The sequence below is a fragment of the Macrobrachium nipponense genome, chromosome 10 (assembly GCF_015104395.2).
Source record: "Macrobrachium nipponense isolate FS-2020 chromosome 10, ASM1510439v2, whole genome shotgun sequence".
Taxonomy (NCBI): Eukaryota; Metazoa; Arthropoda; class Malacostraca; order Decapoda; family Palaemonidae; genus Macrobrachium; species Macrobrachium nipponense.
This window is the reverse complement of record NC_087204.1, coordinates 78,743,974-78,757,699: the sequence shown is the minus strand read 5'-3', so window position 1 is coordinate 78,757,699 and position 13,726 is coordinate 78,743,974. Positions and strand designations below refer to the sequence as shown.

The window sequence follows — 13,726 nt, the reverse complement described above, 5'->3', positions numbered from 1 at the left end:
TACCCCTTATTAAGAAAGGGACCAACAAGTGGCATAGTTTAAAAGCGAAAAACCGATTCATTAATAAGGAAAGGAAAATAACAGACTCGTATGATGTAGTTTGCTTGTTTGGTATGAGGGCATAGTGGGCTGATACGGCCTGTTCAAGGGAACAAGGAAAGCGATTTTATCCTAGTGAATAATAGACTCAAGACATACTACACAGTTATTTCTAATTGCATTAGTTCAGTAATGGCATTTTGGTGAAAGGACGCAAAACCAGAGCTCTTAACAAAGTTTGAGCTAATGGTAGCTGGAGGTTATAAATAAAAATTCTATAAACACTCCATGTGCCAGAACTCAAACGTTCTGTCCGCGTACAACTTCAAAGAGTTATTGCTCACCGGTTCTTTATTTCAAAATAATGCCTCCTTAAAGTGGAAAATATTGGGAAATACTTATAAAAAGGGAACCCTGGGATGGAAGTGCTTATTAGTCAGTCTTAAAATTCAAGATGAATAGTAAAACGCAATAATCTCATGACAACGGTCATCTTTCCATCCAAAATGTCCCAGTGTATTCACTGTTCAAAAGATTATTGAATGATAAACAGTGAGAGTACGATTTACCATGAGGTCCTGTCCCCTGATAAATCATGGGTTAACTGTTTGCCTTAGCAGTTTCTTGTAAAGACAAGAACCAAAGACAGTTTCTAAAGAAAACCCAGTAAAAGGGGCTCCTGGAAGTAGTATTTCCCTTAATCGGCTTATTTCTTTCGTCAGTTCCCAGAGTTGTAGCAAATAATTTTTCCTTCAAGACAGAAATCGACCAATTGTAGATTTACTGCCTAACAGAATTTGGCCATGTCTATCACCACTCACTCAGTAGGCCTTTTGGACCTCACCATGACCCACCATCGTTCCTTGCTTGTATGGTGCTTTAAGTTGCATGGAACCAGTGGTTATTCAGCAACGAGACCAACGGCTTTACGTGACTTCCGAACCACGTCGAGAGTGAACTTCTGTCACCAAAAATACACATCTCTCACTCCTCAATGGAACGGGCGAGAATCGAACTCGCGAACACCGAGGTGAGACGGCAACACCATCTATAACAACCACGCCACTGAGGCGCTCCACCATCGTTCGCAGCAAGTTTGTAAGCACAGATTTTTGCTGAGGTTGCCAGGCCAAAGTCCATGCCCTCATGGATGGCCAAGATAGTTGTGTATGCTAGCGGCATCTGGCTTTCAGTGGTGGTTACCAATCAAAATACAATTATTCAAGTCCACAGTTGCAGAACTTCACTGATCGACGAATCAGCGTTGGCGCAAAAGTAAGACTGCCTAGCCACCAGAAGAGTTGGAAGACCTACACCTATTTGAACAAGAAATATTGGACGGAAGGCTGGAGATGAGCGGGAATTTGTAGAAGTGAAATCACAAGAAATTCATGAGAGAAGGAATTTCACATAGGACCTCTGTGTTGTACGGCATTGGGGGCGATAATAATGATGACGCTGACTATTAATTGATAAATGCAGATGAAAAATAAAGAATACATGTTTTGACGATAAGGTATCACATTTGTGAAGACGCTAATAAACAATATTCTCTAGCAGAGAAGCTAGTCAGAATTCCAATGAAGATTCCCTCTTTCTCGACCTACTTCCAACCAAGGTAAATAGAGTAACACCAGATGGTAGATCGTTTCACCAACCTCTAAGCTAATAAGGTAAATTCTAATGATAATAAAAGCATATAAATGCTGCATGAATACGACTGGTAAAATTTTATTTGGAGGTATTGTTTATGAATTTCTTCCCATTTAAGGACTAAAACTAAATATGAAGAGCATTTATAACACAAGTAATTATTTTTATTCGAGCAAACTACGACATTCGGTTAATTCAGTGTTGAGCGTTTTCTTCAGGGCTACCAATATTTCACAAGGTTTTCGATACACTTGCGTTTTAACGATAACCTCCTAAGAGATGAAACAAAAAACAAAAAAATATACTCACATTCCAAACAAAAAGTTCTCTTTTGTTTGTTTGTTTGTATGGTGTTTTTACGTTGCATGGTTATTCTGCAACGTGACCAATGGCTTTACGTGACTTCCGAACCACTTCGAGAGTGAACTTCTATCACTGTAAGGGTAGGTATTATTATTAAACACTTATAACTCTTTTGTGTCTCTCTTTTCATAATGTTTTAAATCAAAATGAGAGAGAGAGAGAGAGAGAATCTCCGTGGCAAGACATACTATATCAATAGTTGTAATCAGCATTGTAACTTAGCTCTCATTGGTCCTGTTCGTGACCCTCTTTCAACAGTGTCTTTCAATAGCATCTTTTACTTTCAATAAAAAGAAAGGCAAGGAGAGACAGAGAGAGAGAGAGAGAGAGAGAGAGAGAGAGAGAGAGAGAGAGAGAGAGAGAGAGAGAGAGCGAGAGAGAAGGGATAAGGAGAGAGAGAGGAGAAGAGAGAGAGAGGCCCTCCGGCGGCAAGGTGATGAGAACATTACGGGTCACGCTAAGAGGATTATATTGGCTCACTGATCAGCCGAGGGAAAAGAGAATCTTGTTCACGTTATACCAGAGTAAACGCAGCAGCATCTTCTTCTCCTCTAATCATGTTTCCCTCTATTTCTCCTCTTGGCTTCGCCTCTGCAAAAGTTTCTGCGCGGAATTCTCACGATTCTCGAAACCGATCACAGTTTCTTTTGCTTCGTCTAAATTTTATCATCATTTTCTTCTCCCCTTCCAACAGCGTCCTCATCTCTGCGTTACTCCTAGCATCCCGTTCGTTGCCTGTCCTTTTCCAGCGAGACAAATTGCTTCATAAATTGCTCAATTTTGATAAAGACTATAGGAAAGTGAGGCAATGTTATGTTGTGGAAGCGAATTCTTTACCAAATGCAATTCTACTTCGGTATAGAAAATGTACTTGACTCAGAATTTTTAGCGATCGGGAAAGTCTGATAACAACAATGCTTGTAAAAGTGTATTTCAGGTGTAGGCGCTGTTTTTTGTAAAAAAAAAGTTTGTGTCGGCAATAATGTTTAAAAGTGTGTGTTGAATGTTGTTGATACTATTTGTGTGTATGTTGTCGACAGTTTGTGTTGTAGATGCCCCCAATACTGTTTGTTTTGAGTTTCTGTTGCCAATACATTTGTTGTTGATACTAGCAGTGTGCGCATGTGTTGTAGATCCCGTTTGCTTTTGTGTGGGGGGCGGGGGTTGTGTCTGTTTGCGAATGTGTTGTCAACAGTCAAAGTATATACGTGGAATAAGGGAGCCTTGGTCAACAATATGAGTGTGGATTTATCTTCAACCAAGCTCTGGTGCACGTGGGTGTGTTATCATCGATGAACAACATTTTTTCCTAACGAAAAGAGACCGTTCTGAACTGAGGAGTAATTTTTTTCAGAGATGGCGGAATAACACGATGTTTGGTTGCTTTGTTGTTAGGAAAAATCTTTCCAACCAGACTTGAACACTGAATATTTATACCAGAATATGGTGAAGGCCGCGCTGTAAGAATGTTGAACGAAAAATAAATTGTTCTCTTTTTAAACGTAACCAAAAACTGCGGATGTTTGAATTATGAGAACACAGATCATGACGTCGGATGCTCACGAATATTCAGAATCGAAATATTGGTGCTACCTAGGCGTTACCTACTCAAAGGTGCTGGTGCTAAACAAGGCGGAAGCTCCTTTGGACGCCATGTCTAGTACTAGCCCCTCGGGGATTAAAGTATTATTTATATCCATGTCTAAATTGCGTGGTCGACAAATTATATTAATAAACTATACCTCCGTGCGGCCGTTTACCTTACATTTACCATACGGTGTAAAGTACTATAGTAGATACACGTCAACCGTGCATTTGATGTCTAGGTCAATCCCTTACGTCGCTCCTGATTGGCTGTTGATAAGCCAATCACAGGGCTGGAAACTCTCAGTCTCTCGAGAGAGTTCACATGGGCATGAAGTACGTTCCACCTCTCCTGAAAGACGTATCCCTCAGGAGATGGGGAGCATACGTCCTGCCTATGTGAACTCTCGAGAGAGAGACTGAGAGTTTCCAGCCCTGTGACTGGCTTATCAACAGCCAATCAGGAGCGTCGTAAGGGACTGGCCTAGACATCAAATGCACGGTTGGTGTGAATCTACTATAGCACCTCGGAGTGGTCAATGACGCGTAGATAACAAGCACCCAAATATGTTAGGATTAACGCTGACTTTAAAAAACTGCAATTTCTTATTACTATTACCTAACTATTATCTTGTTTCCACGAAATGTTATGCCTTAACAAAGAGATGAGAAAATATGAAAGTACCTGATGTTACGAATGACATTTCTAAATGTTAATAAAAAACATAAGATCTGTTTACAGCAGTGACTACCACATTAGAAGTGTCTCATAAACGTTTGCTTCAAGCTAATTCCATACAAAATACGTCAACGATAAAATCTTGTATCTTTATCATATCATGCATCAAAATACGTGGAACGAATTAGAATGTATTATTTAGAGAATGAAAAATTCTTATAACTGTCCTTCCGGCAAATACAAATAACAAAGATTTTGCAACGAAAAGTAACGCGAGATTAAACTTCTTTACGAATGAGTCCAGGAGTTTCGATTTCTCTCTCTTGCAGTTAGCGCGAACGCGTTGTTCAAAAGCTATACAGATGTTCTGCTCAGTGGCAGGCACAAACTCAAAATGTCGTAGAAGTATTGGCTTCACGGATGTGGAATCTCTGCTTTCGTCATCAATTCCTAAATAAATTACCCAACCTTTTTTTCAAGAGCCGGTCCGTCACCACCTAAGGGATAAAGTTCATTAAACCACACTTTTCTTGTAGGACGGAGCATGTTTTTGACAGTCAAAACAGTCCTGGGCCCTACACTATTGAAAATAGCAAATTTTGGAATGTACTGCTAAAGAAACCACATAGTTTTGAAGACTTGTGAAATCGCCTCCGTGTTTACCTTCGCGTTTCCGTCCGCCATTACAGACCTGCCAATGAAATCTCTATGCTTTCCAGGAGAATTATTTTAAGAGACTCTAGCTGACTAACAGTCTCTGATCAATAGTTGGGACTTCTTATAAGAGAAGACTTGCGCTATAATAAGCGAACGACCGTTGTTCCTGGAAAGAGTTATTGCGCCACCTTACTTTAATCTTCGGGTCGGAACTGTATGATCGTCAGGTTATTCCACTTCTGGGCTCGCTTTATTTACTAACGTTATCGCATAACGTGACGACATTTCATACAGCAGCAACCCGTAATTGCAAATGATAAACACGACGGTGCTACCGAACGTGGTCCGGCTAAACCATCACACTGGGCGCCTCATTACGGTAAAGCGCGCGAGCTTCCTGTAGACGGTGCCTTTACCATAGTCATAGAGAGGTATAAACTCTGGAAATTGCTCGAAGATCAGCGGCCAATAAATGCCGGTGGAACTGAATCTACAATCCCCGAGCGATGGGGCGTGCTACCAGCAGCGGAGTGGCGGTGGGGAGGGGGAGAGAAGGGGGGACCGTAAGCCCCGCGTAATTGATTCCCAGATTGGAGCGAAAAGTTCACATTCATATCGACAGGACCTCGTCATTCGATAGAGCCAGAACCGGCGAGGGATATTGAAATGACCTTCGTTGCTGCTCCTCTCTTTTGACATTGTTCAAGAGTGCAAGCAGATTAATATCGCGTTCAGGGAATCTTGTCACTTTTACGTAATTATGATCCAACTAATAAAATATCTAAGTGGACAGAGAATTGATGAAGCTTACGCGTTCTAACGTTACCTACCTTATAATGAAAACTTCATGGTAATTGCCAAAGTTTCATGGCTATTGCTGTGATCTTTGGTGGTTGCAATTATATTCAGATTGCTTCCGTGTATTACTGATCGCTATCCGAATACGATAAAATTCTGCCTTTTTAGCTTTATTTTTATTATCGTTTGATTTGACTTATCTTTTCAAATACAATTGATTTCAACTGTGGAAATGTTTACAGGAATGTACTTATTATATAGATGTTATCTGACGGGAAATTTTTTCTTTCTTTTTTGTAACAACTATATTAACTAATATACATTTCCTGACTCTCTCTCTCTCTCTCTCTCTCTCTCTCTCTCTCTCTCTCTCTCTCTCTCTCTCTCTATATATATATATATATATATATATATATATATATATATATATATGATATATATATATATATGTATATATATATATATATATATATATATATTATATATTCTCTCTCCTCTCTCTCTCTCTCTCTCTCTATATATATATATATATATATATATATATATATATATATATATATATATATTATATATATGACTGTTCTAACGCCAGTTTCTGACATCGAGTTAATCAATAAACTTTTTTCAGCATTCATAGTATAGCTTTAACACCATTCAAACTTTATTGATAGGAGTAAAGTTACTCTTTCCTTTTTATTGTCCTTTTGCAAGGAATCTGCGAGATACGGAATACGCAACACATTATTCCGCCGATCTGTATTTTAACATTTCACTGCCTGTGCAATTATTCTTAATCTTTATCAGAGTGGAATGCTCTGATTCATTAACTGACTGTGTACTATACTCGTTATTACATCAGAATACTGTGAACCGCTCTGCCATTGTACGCAGTCATTATTCGATTATAAATCTTTGCGTCTTGGTCAGCATTTGCGAAAGGATTTTAGGCTGAAATAGGATGCTGAGATCTCAGGAAAACATAAAATCATACTTCTACTAAGAACACGAAACGGAATTTTCGACGCATCCCAGCGAGGAACATGCTTCGGCCCTGCTTCGGCCTATCCCGTCCCGGAAAAACGACCTAATAAACATTATGATCCACTTAGGCGATTTGGACCCATGACTTGCACATGGCAGCAGGCATGAAACTTCAGGAACTTATCAGTATGAAACGAGCTTAGGAAATTCAAGTCCTGTCAAATTGGAAACGACCGACTGGAACTGGCCACTTTTTATTAACTTTCCGATGATCGAATGACGAAATTAGGAAAACGTTCTAAATGACTCTAAATTAGTAATGAGATAGCAAACTGTGTCCCCCCTCTCCATTCAGTAACTATTGAAGGCAATTCTTTACGTATGGAATGGGTGGTAGTTTCTACATAATAAAATGGGTAATAAAAATAATGATAATAAAAAAAATACTATTTCAGTTAGCATACAAGTGCCAGTATCCTCCTTTCACTCTTTTTTTCGTCATCCAAACGTTTTCCACGAAAAGCAGAACTCAGCCTGACCCTGTAAAATGAGCAGGTGCACTGTAAGTACTCGCTTGCTCATTTTTGCCGTTAATATGTTAGGTCTGAAGCACTACCATAACTTTTCTATTTCAAAAAATGTAATGTGAAGTTTAAGTTTGTCCGCAAAGATAAATGTTCGGTGACCAGTTCCGTTTGCTGTTGTTTGCTATAAGCCATAAATATTCAACTATATCCAACGCTGCTCTTTACTCCTTTGTTTTTTCACATCCGGGTATTCCATTCTGTGGATGCTCCCGCCTCCTGGTTTTCTAATGAGAATGAGTACTCGTTATAGATTGGGCTGAAAAAAAAATTACACAGACACAAGGGTAGTACTAAATTTAGAAAACGGTTACAGACGCACGGAAATTCATCAGTGACCAGAATATGAAACGCTCGTCTACAATTCGTTCATATAAGCAGGAATTATATTAAATCTAACGGGAAATAAATTCGCACAGCAGCGGAGGTATGACGGCCAGAATCTCCCCCTCGCCAGCCAATCCATGACTATTGCCAACCAAACAGGCAATCAAGCGGAGCAGAGACTAATCAACTCTTTACCGAGTTTCCGGGAATGCGTTTCCCTCTCGAGCAGATTATGGTTGCATTAAAGAGAAAGTCATTGCACAAGACGGTAATTGAAAGCCACCTGAAGCAAAAGGCGGTCGAGTTCATCAGACAAACAAGTGCTCTCCCCTCAAATTTATTGGCTCCCTTCCCCTCCGAGACCCGGAATTAACCTTTTCCTTCTCTCTGTGATACACTCTGCCAGAAGGAGAAGAAGAAGGAGAGAAAGTCCAGTGGCACCGAGGAAAACTGGGTGAGAGACATCGACCAGAGGAAGGAAGAGGAGACAAGAGAGCAAGAGTGATTTTCCTTATCGGGGAAGCTCATTTATTAGGCCATAATGACCCATGTCCAGTGGGTTCCTTATCTCGGCACCCTGTCCACCCTCTACCCCCTCTGGTCCGTTCACAGAAGCAAATGGCTCCGGAGGACAATTTCTCATTCCCTAGAGGGAGCTGTTGGGGGGAGTTGTAAAGGGGGAGGGGGAGTAGGAGGAACGGGGCTGGGACTCGCATGTTAATCAATAGACGACATGACTGGCTTCATCAATAATATGTTTATCTCCCTTTCATCCTAATTGCGAACGTTTGTGTTTACTCTGAATACTTAGCTATGCACATAGAATAAACAGCGCTTACAATGGAGCATTAAATACACCAAATCATAAACTTAATTATATATATGTATATGTATATATATATATATATATATATATATATATATGTGTGTGTGTGTGTGTGTTGTGTGTGTATGTATTACAATATACATATGCATATATGTATATATACATATATATGTATATATATGTGCGTCTGTATGGGTAGTTTCGATCACACACCAATGGGGTCGAGTTCTCGCCATTGTTTACAGCCACCAAGGCGAAAAATATTATTTCGGCTTATACATTCAAATATCTTTCAAGGACAGACATTATACTGACGTACAAACAAACGGTAGTGGTGAAATTCGATTTTCGTGGATGTGAGCCTGTGGCCATATTAGTATATATCCAAGGAGAACTGTATCTCGGATAGCGAAAGCATCAACACGGTTGAAGAAAAATATAACCAATACTTTAAGCTTTGGTAATCATGAACCAGTAGTCTCCTTTTACACAGCTTATGTACATATATTAATGAAAAATTATCTGAAACGTGAAATAGACCAAGAAAAAGTTTCATTCTACTTTATTACTGAACCGGTACAAAATTCAATACAGCATACAGGAACTAACGTAGGCCTATCTGGATATATGTATATACATAATATATACATAATATATATATATATTAGATTATATAAGCGCGAATCCGGACCTAAAGTCTTAAGCGTACTTAGAACTTCGTTTTATACAGCGTTAGCTCAGCCAACTACTTATTTTCTCATGTTTATTTAAAATGGTGTACATATGTAAATGAACTATTATTTTCAAAAGTGAAATAAATCAGGAACAAGTTTAATGAAATTTCAGTACTAAAACAGTACAAAATACAATACAGTGGTACTAACGCTAAGCCTATCTGTAAGTATCTATAGACTGTTTTCTATTGACGTGTGATTCCTTCCCCCTTCTGGATTTTATTTTCAGTTATATAATTGAATCCTACCCTCCTCCGTTTCCGTTAAGCTTATCTGTTACTATGCAATTGTGTTGTAAGACAACTTCCTTCAGCAGGTTCCGATTCTTTGCAAAGCAGAAAACATCCCTTCAACCAGTCCCAAATAGTTTCAACATATGATTTGCACCATATCAAAGACAGCCTTGCCTCTGAAGAACCTTTGATCTATAAGCTCTAGCACTAACAGTCCTTCAGCATCTGAAGAACGATACAAGGGTTCGTACAAATGACGGTTTACACACCATTCACGAGCTTAAGTATACAGATGCACCAACTTGGGGCGATATTCAGTTGCTAAATTTCAAAACCCGCTGGGCAGTGTTGTCGAAACGGAAATTTTCATTGCGTTGAGCGAATGTGTCAGGACTCAGTGTCAGTGATCGGATGTAAAAGTGGCGTCCTCTACGGGCGTCCTCTCATGATGTGTTCCCTGTCTATACTCTTCTTTTCCTTCTGTCCACCCGCCTGTGATGTTTGCGTAAGTTAACACTGCGTCCCGAGCTTTAGATATTTACGTTATATGTAAGTTTTAGGTAAATAAAAGGATATCTGGGTGCACATTTGCAACTGAAAAGTGTTTTCATAATTTACTGTACGCGAATTACACCGTTAATATTCGAAATAGGATATTATTATTGTTGAATGTAAGCTGAATGTAGCTATCTATGAGCCCGGGACGCAGTGTAACCATACGCTACCGCTACAGGCGGGTGGACAGATGAAAAAAAAAACGAGTAGTTTCTAATTAACACTTTCCAGTTTTCATTACAACAGATAAAATAAAAATATTAAAGTTGCTTGCAGCAACATTTAAAACAAAAGTCTGCTTTCAATAAGGGAAGTCAGACATCATAGCGAAACAGAGAACTTCAACGGAGGGTCGGGAACTCGTGCTGTTGCAGGAGGAGAGGGGTGCCTGTTGGAATTTATCCGACTGAAGCAAGTCCATCTACATTCAATGACGTCATTTAAACTTTTACTGGCGTCGTGGTCTAGTAAGAAAGAGGTGGGATTGGCTGATATTTGCTAACGGTAATACCAGTGGACTCAAAAATAAGTCGGTAATACCAGTGGACTCAAAAATAAGTAAACTATAATGTAACTCCTATAGCAGGTGTTGGGCCCATATCTGCCGTGAAACGTTATGGAATGTTTAAACTTTGTTGGTGCTTCTCGACACTGGATCTTGTTGCGGCAGTTTGCCAAAGGGCACACCAGGTAAACACAATCAAAATTAGTAAACTGATTTAGCGGTGATAGGCTGATACCTACTGTATAACTGCCTTAGAAAATTACAATTAGTAGGCCTAGCATCACAGATGTGGTGAAATTCCGTTAGCTCAAAATGGGCCACAGCTCATAATTTTCTCTAATTAGGCAACAAAGGTAGGAATTTTACAAAATAAAGAATCAATTAGTGTTTACCTTAAATCTCGCTGGTATTCGCCGAACGCTAAGAGACAAGAGCTACCCTAGCGTTCTCATATAACTCCCCAATACACAAGTTGGCCAAACATGCAAATTAACTTATATAAGATACTTATATAGCTCGATGTCTTCATGAAGATAGACACAGGAAGTGATTACATAATATATAATGAATACTTAGAAATGGCACTGCTCTTCATTATCGGGACCCATGAACGACGTCCCCTCCAAAAGTCGTGTGTGTAGCCAAAGTAGGGACACCCAGACATCACAAACGTTAAGGCGAGAATCAAAAGGAGGGAAAATCTTGTCCCATTTGCGAAATACGGGGCAAAAAATATTTACAATTCAAAAATATTAAGTAGTAATTATTAATTAGTAACTCACAATAAATCTACAGTAAAAGTAATGATAAAGAAATTAACACTTTCTTCTAATGGAAATTAACTGTCATTTTATGACAACAAAAGACGTCACGTGACAAAAGTAATGATGCACAGTTACCAATACTGATCAGTAGTACTGTGGAACTGTGCATTGGCATATGGATGATGGTCACTTGTGCCCGTTTACAACGCCAATCATGTTGCAAGACTTGTTTAGTGTATACAATGCTACATTTATATAATGGTTCAAATCATGGCCGGTTCTACAGCACTTATCAATTACAATTCTTCTTGGGTGTACGTTATTCAAAAGGTATACAAAGAAAATAAATTCAACAGTAAACGTTATATATATATATATATATATATATATATATATATATATATATATATATATTAGCCTGTTTTCATGAGGTAACTTATAGACAGCATTCTAACATTACTGCACTAGTAATGTTTAGGCCTACTACGTTACCAAGGCCGATGCTAATTGAAATCATAATATAACTTCAGACAATCCTAGAGGAATAAACATTTTGGTGTTGGGAAAACGTCTCACTAACCTCATGTTAGAGCACGAAGGCCTCGTCAGTTCCTGGTCCTTTGTAAACACAGCAAATCGCAGTACCGAAGCATGCTTTAGCCTTTAGCATGGGAGCATATCCTCGGCGACAGACCCTGATTTCGTTGATGCTTCGACAATTGCGCTGCTTAAGAATTGTTGCTGTTTGGCCATTGCTTGTTTTGTGGTAAACTGATCCTTCTACTAAAGCTTTTCAAGGAGTATCTCGTAGTAAGCACATTTCAAAATTCATTAAACTTGACACAGAGGTCACTCCACGGGTATCCAGACTGCTCAGTTCAGGAGTCGCTTAGCTACTGAGTAAACAACAACAACACGTCCACAAGTCAAACACGCATGACGACCTTATGATATCGAAAGTAAATTGGAAATTACAACTGGAATTGGTGGTTCTCATCTAGATCTTCCGACCACTGGACTTACCCACTTTTGTCAGGACGATGACCTCGCACTTATTCGAAATAGTGAGTTTTTATAGTTGTTTATGATGTTAATAATCTGTATATGGGGGATGTTTACAATGCATTGACTTTATGACGTCAGCGGACTGCGCGCGCACAAGATTTTGCTAGAAAGTTGATGCTTAGAAGCGTTTCATAATAAAGGAGTATTGTGTTTTACGGATGCGTTGTAACCTTACATATGAGTATGTACTCTGATAGGTTAAAGGTACCGTATTTTTTAGTTTGCTGTAAAAGAAAACTATTGAGATGGCTTTGTTTGGCCGTCTGCACTTTTCTGTCCGCCCTCAGATCTTAAAAACTACTGAAGCTACAAGGGTTGCAATTGGTACATTGATCATTAAACATACCAACTTACAGCCTTGTAGCCTCAGCAGTTTTTTTTTTATTTTATATAAGGTTAAAGTTAGCCATAATAGTACGTCTGGCAACGCTATAGACAGGCCACTACCGGGCCTTGGCTGAAAGTTTCATTATACCGAGACCACCGATAGATATCTCTATTTACGGTGATCTTGACTCAGAACCAACTTAAACGCTGTACAGGTCTTAGACTCGGTTGCGCCGAAGAAACTTTTCATTAATACTACATAATAAGATATCTCTTAAGTAAAAATTAATGCCGATATAGAATTCTTATATGCATTCAGTATTTGTCATATATATATATATATATATATATATATATATATATATATATATATAACTATGTATATATATAAATCGTGTATGCCTTCAGTACCGGTCACTGATTTATACGTTATATATATATATATATATATATATATATATATATATATATATATATATATGTGTGTGTGTGTGTGTGTGTGTGTGTGTGTGTGTGTGTGTGTCTGTGCGTCTAGAAAATCCAGACAAATACAGACTCCTAGACGGAAAGAAAGGCCGATTCCATTTCTCTTTCAATTTCTACATGGACACAGTTCTTTATTCTCTTTTCAGAAAAGCATAAAGATACCCGGAATTTTTGTCCGCACTGAAGGCATTTTCTTTATGGACTAAATAAAGCTGAAAGCCTGGTGTCATTTTTGTTAGTCTTTTTACTTTTTTTTCGTTTTTTACAGTATATTTGAAACGTGTGTTTGTGTTCGTGCCTTAGTAGATTCTCTACACAATAGAAGTATGGTATCTTTGCAAAGGGAAGCGAGTCATTTCCTACAGTATCAACATTGGTCGGACGTTCCATCTTTATCAAAGGAATTATCATTATTATTATTATTATTATTATTATTATTATTATTATTATCATCATCATCATCATCATCATCATCATCATCATCATCATCATCATCATCATCATCATTATTATTATTATTATTATTATTATTATTATTGTTGTTGTTGTTGTTGTTGTTGTTGTTG

The 13,726-nt window shown here is 38.5% G+C and overlaps 1 protein-coding gene across 1 annotated transcript in view; it reads right to left on the bottom strand.

The window, feature by feature from the left end:
* Window positions 1-12,191, bottom strand: part of LOC135223718 (agrin-like) — a gene marked incomplete in the record, with an annotated part of 559,093 nt that extends 546,902 nt beyond the window's left edge. Inside the window, 1 exon segment of the mRNA XM_064262461.1 lies at window positions 11,863-12,191.
* Window positions 12,192-13,726: the final 1,535 nt, after the last annotated feature.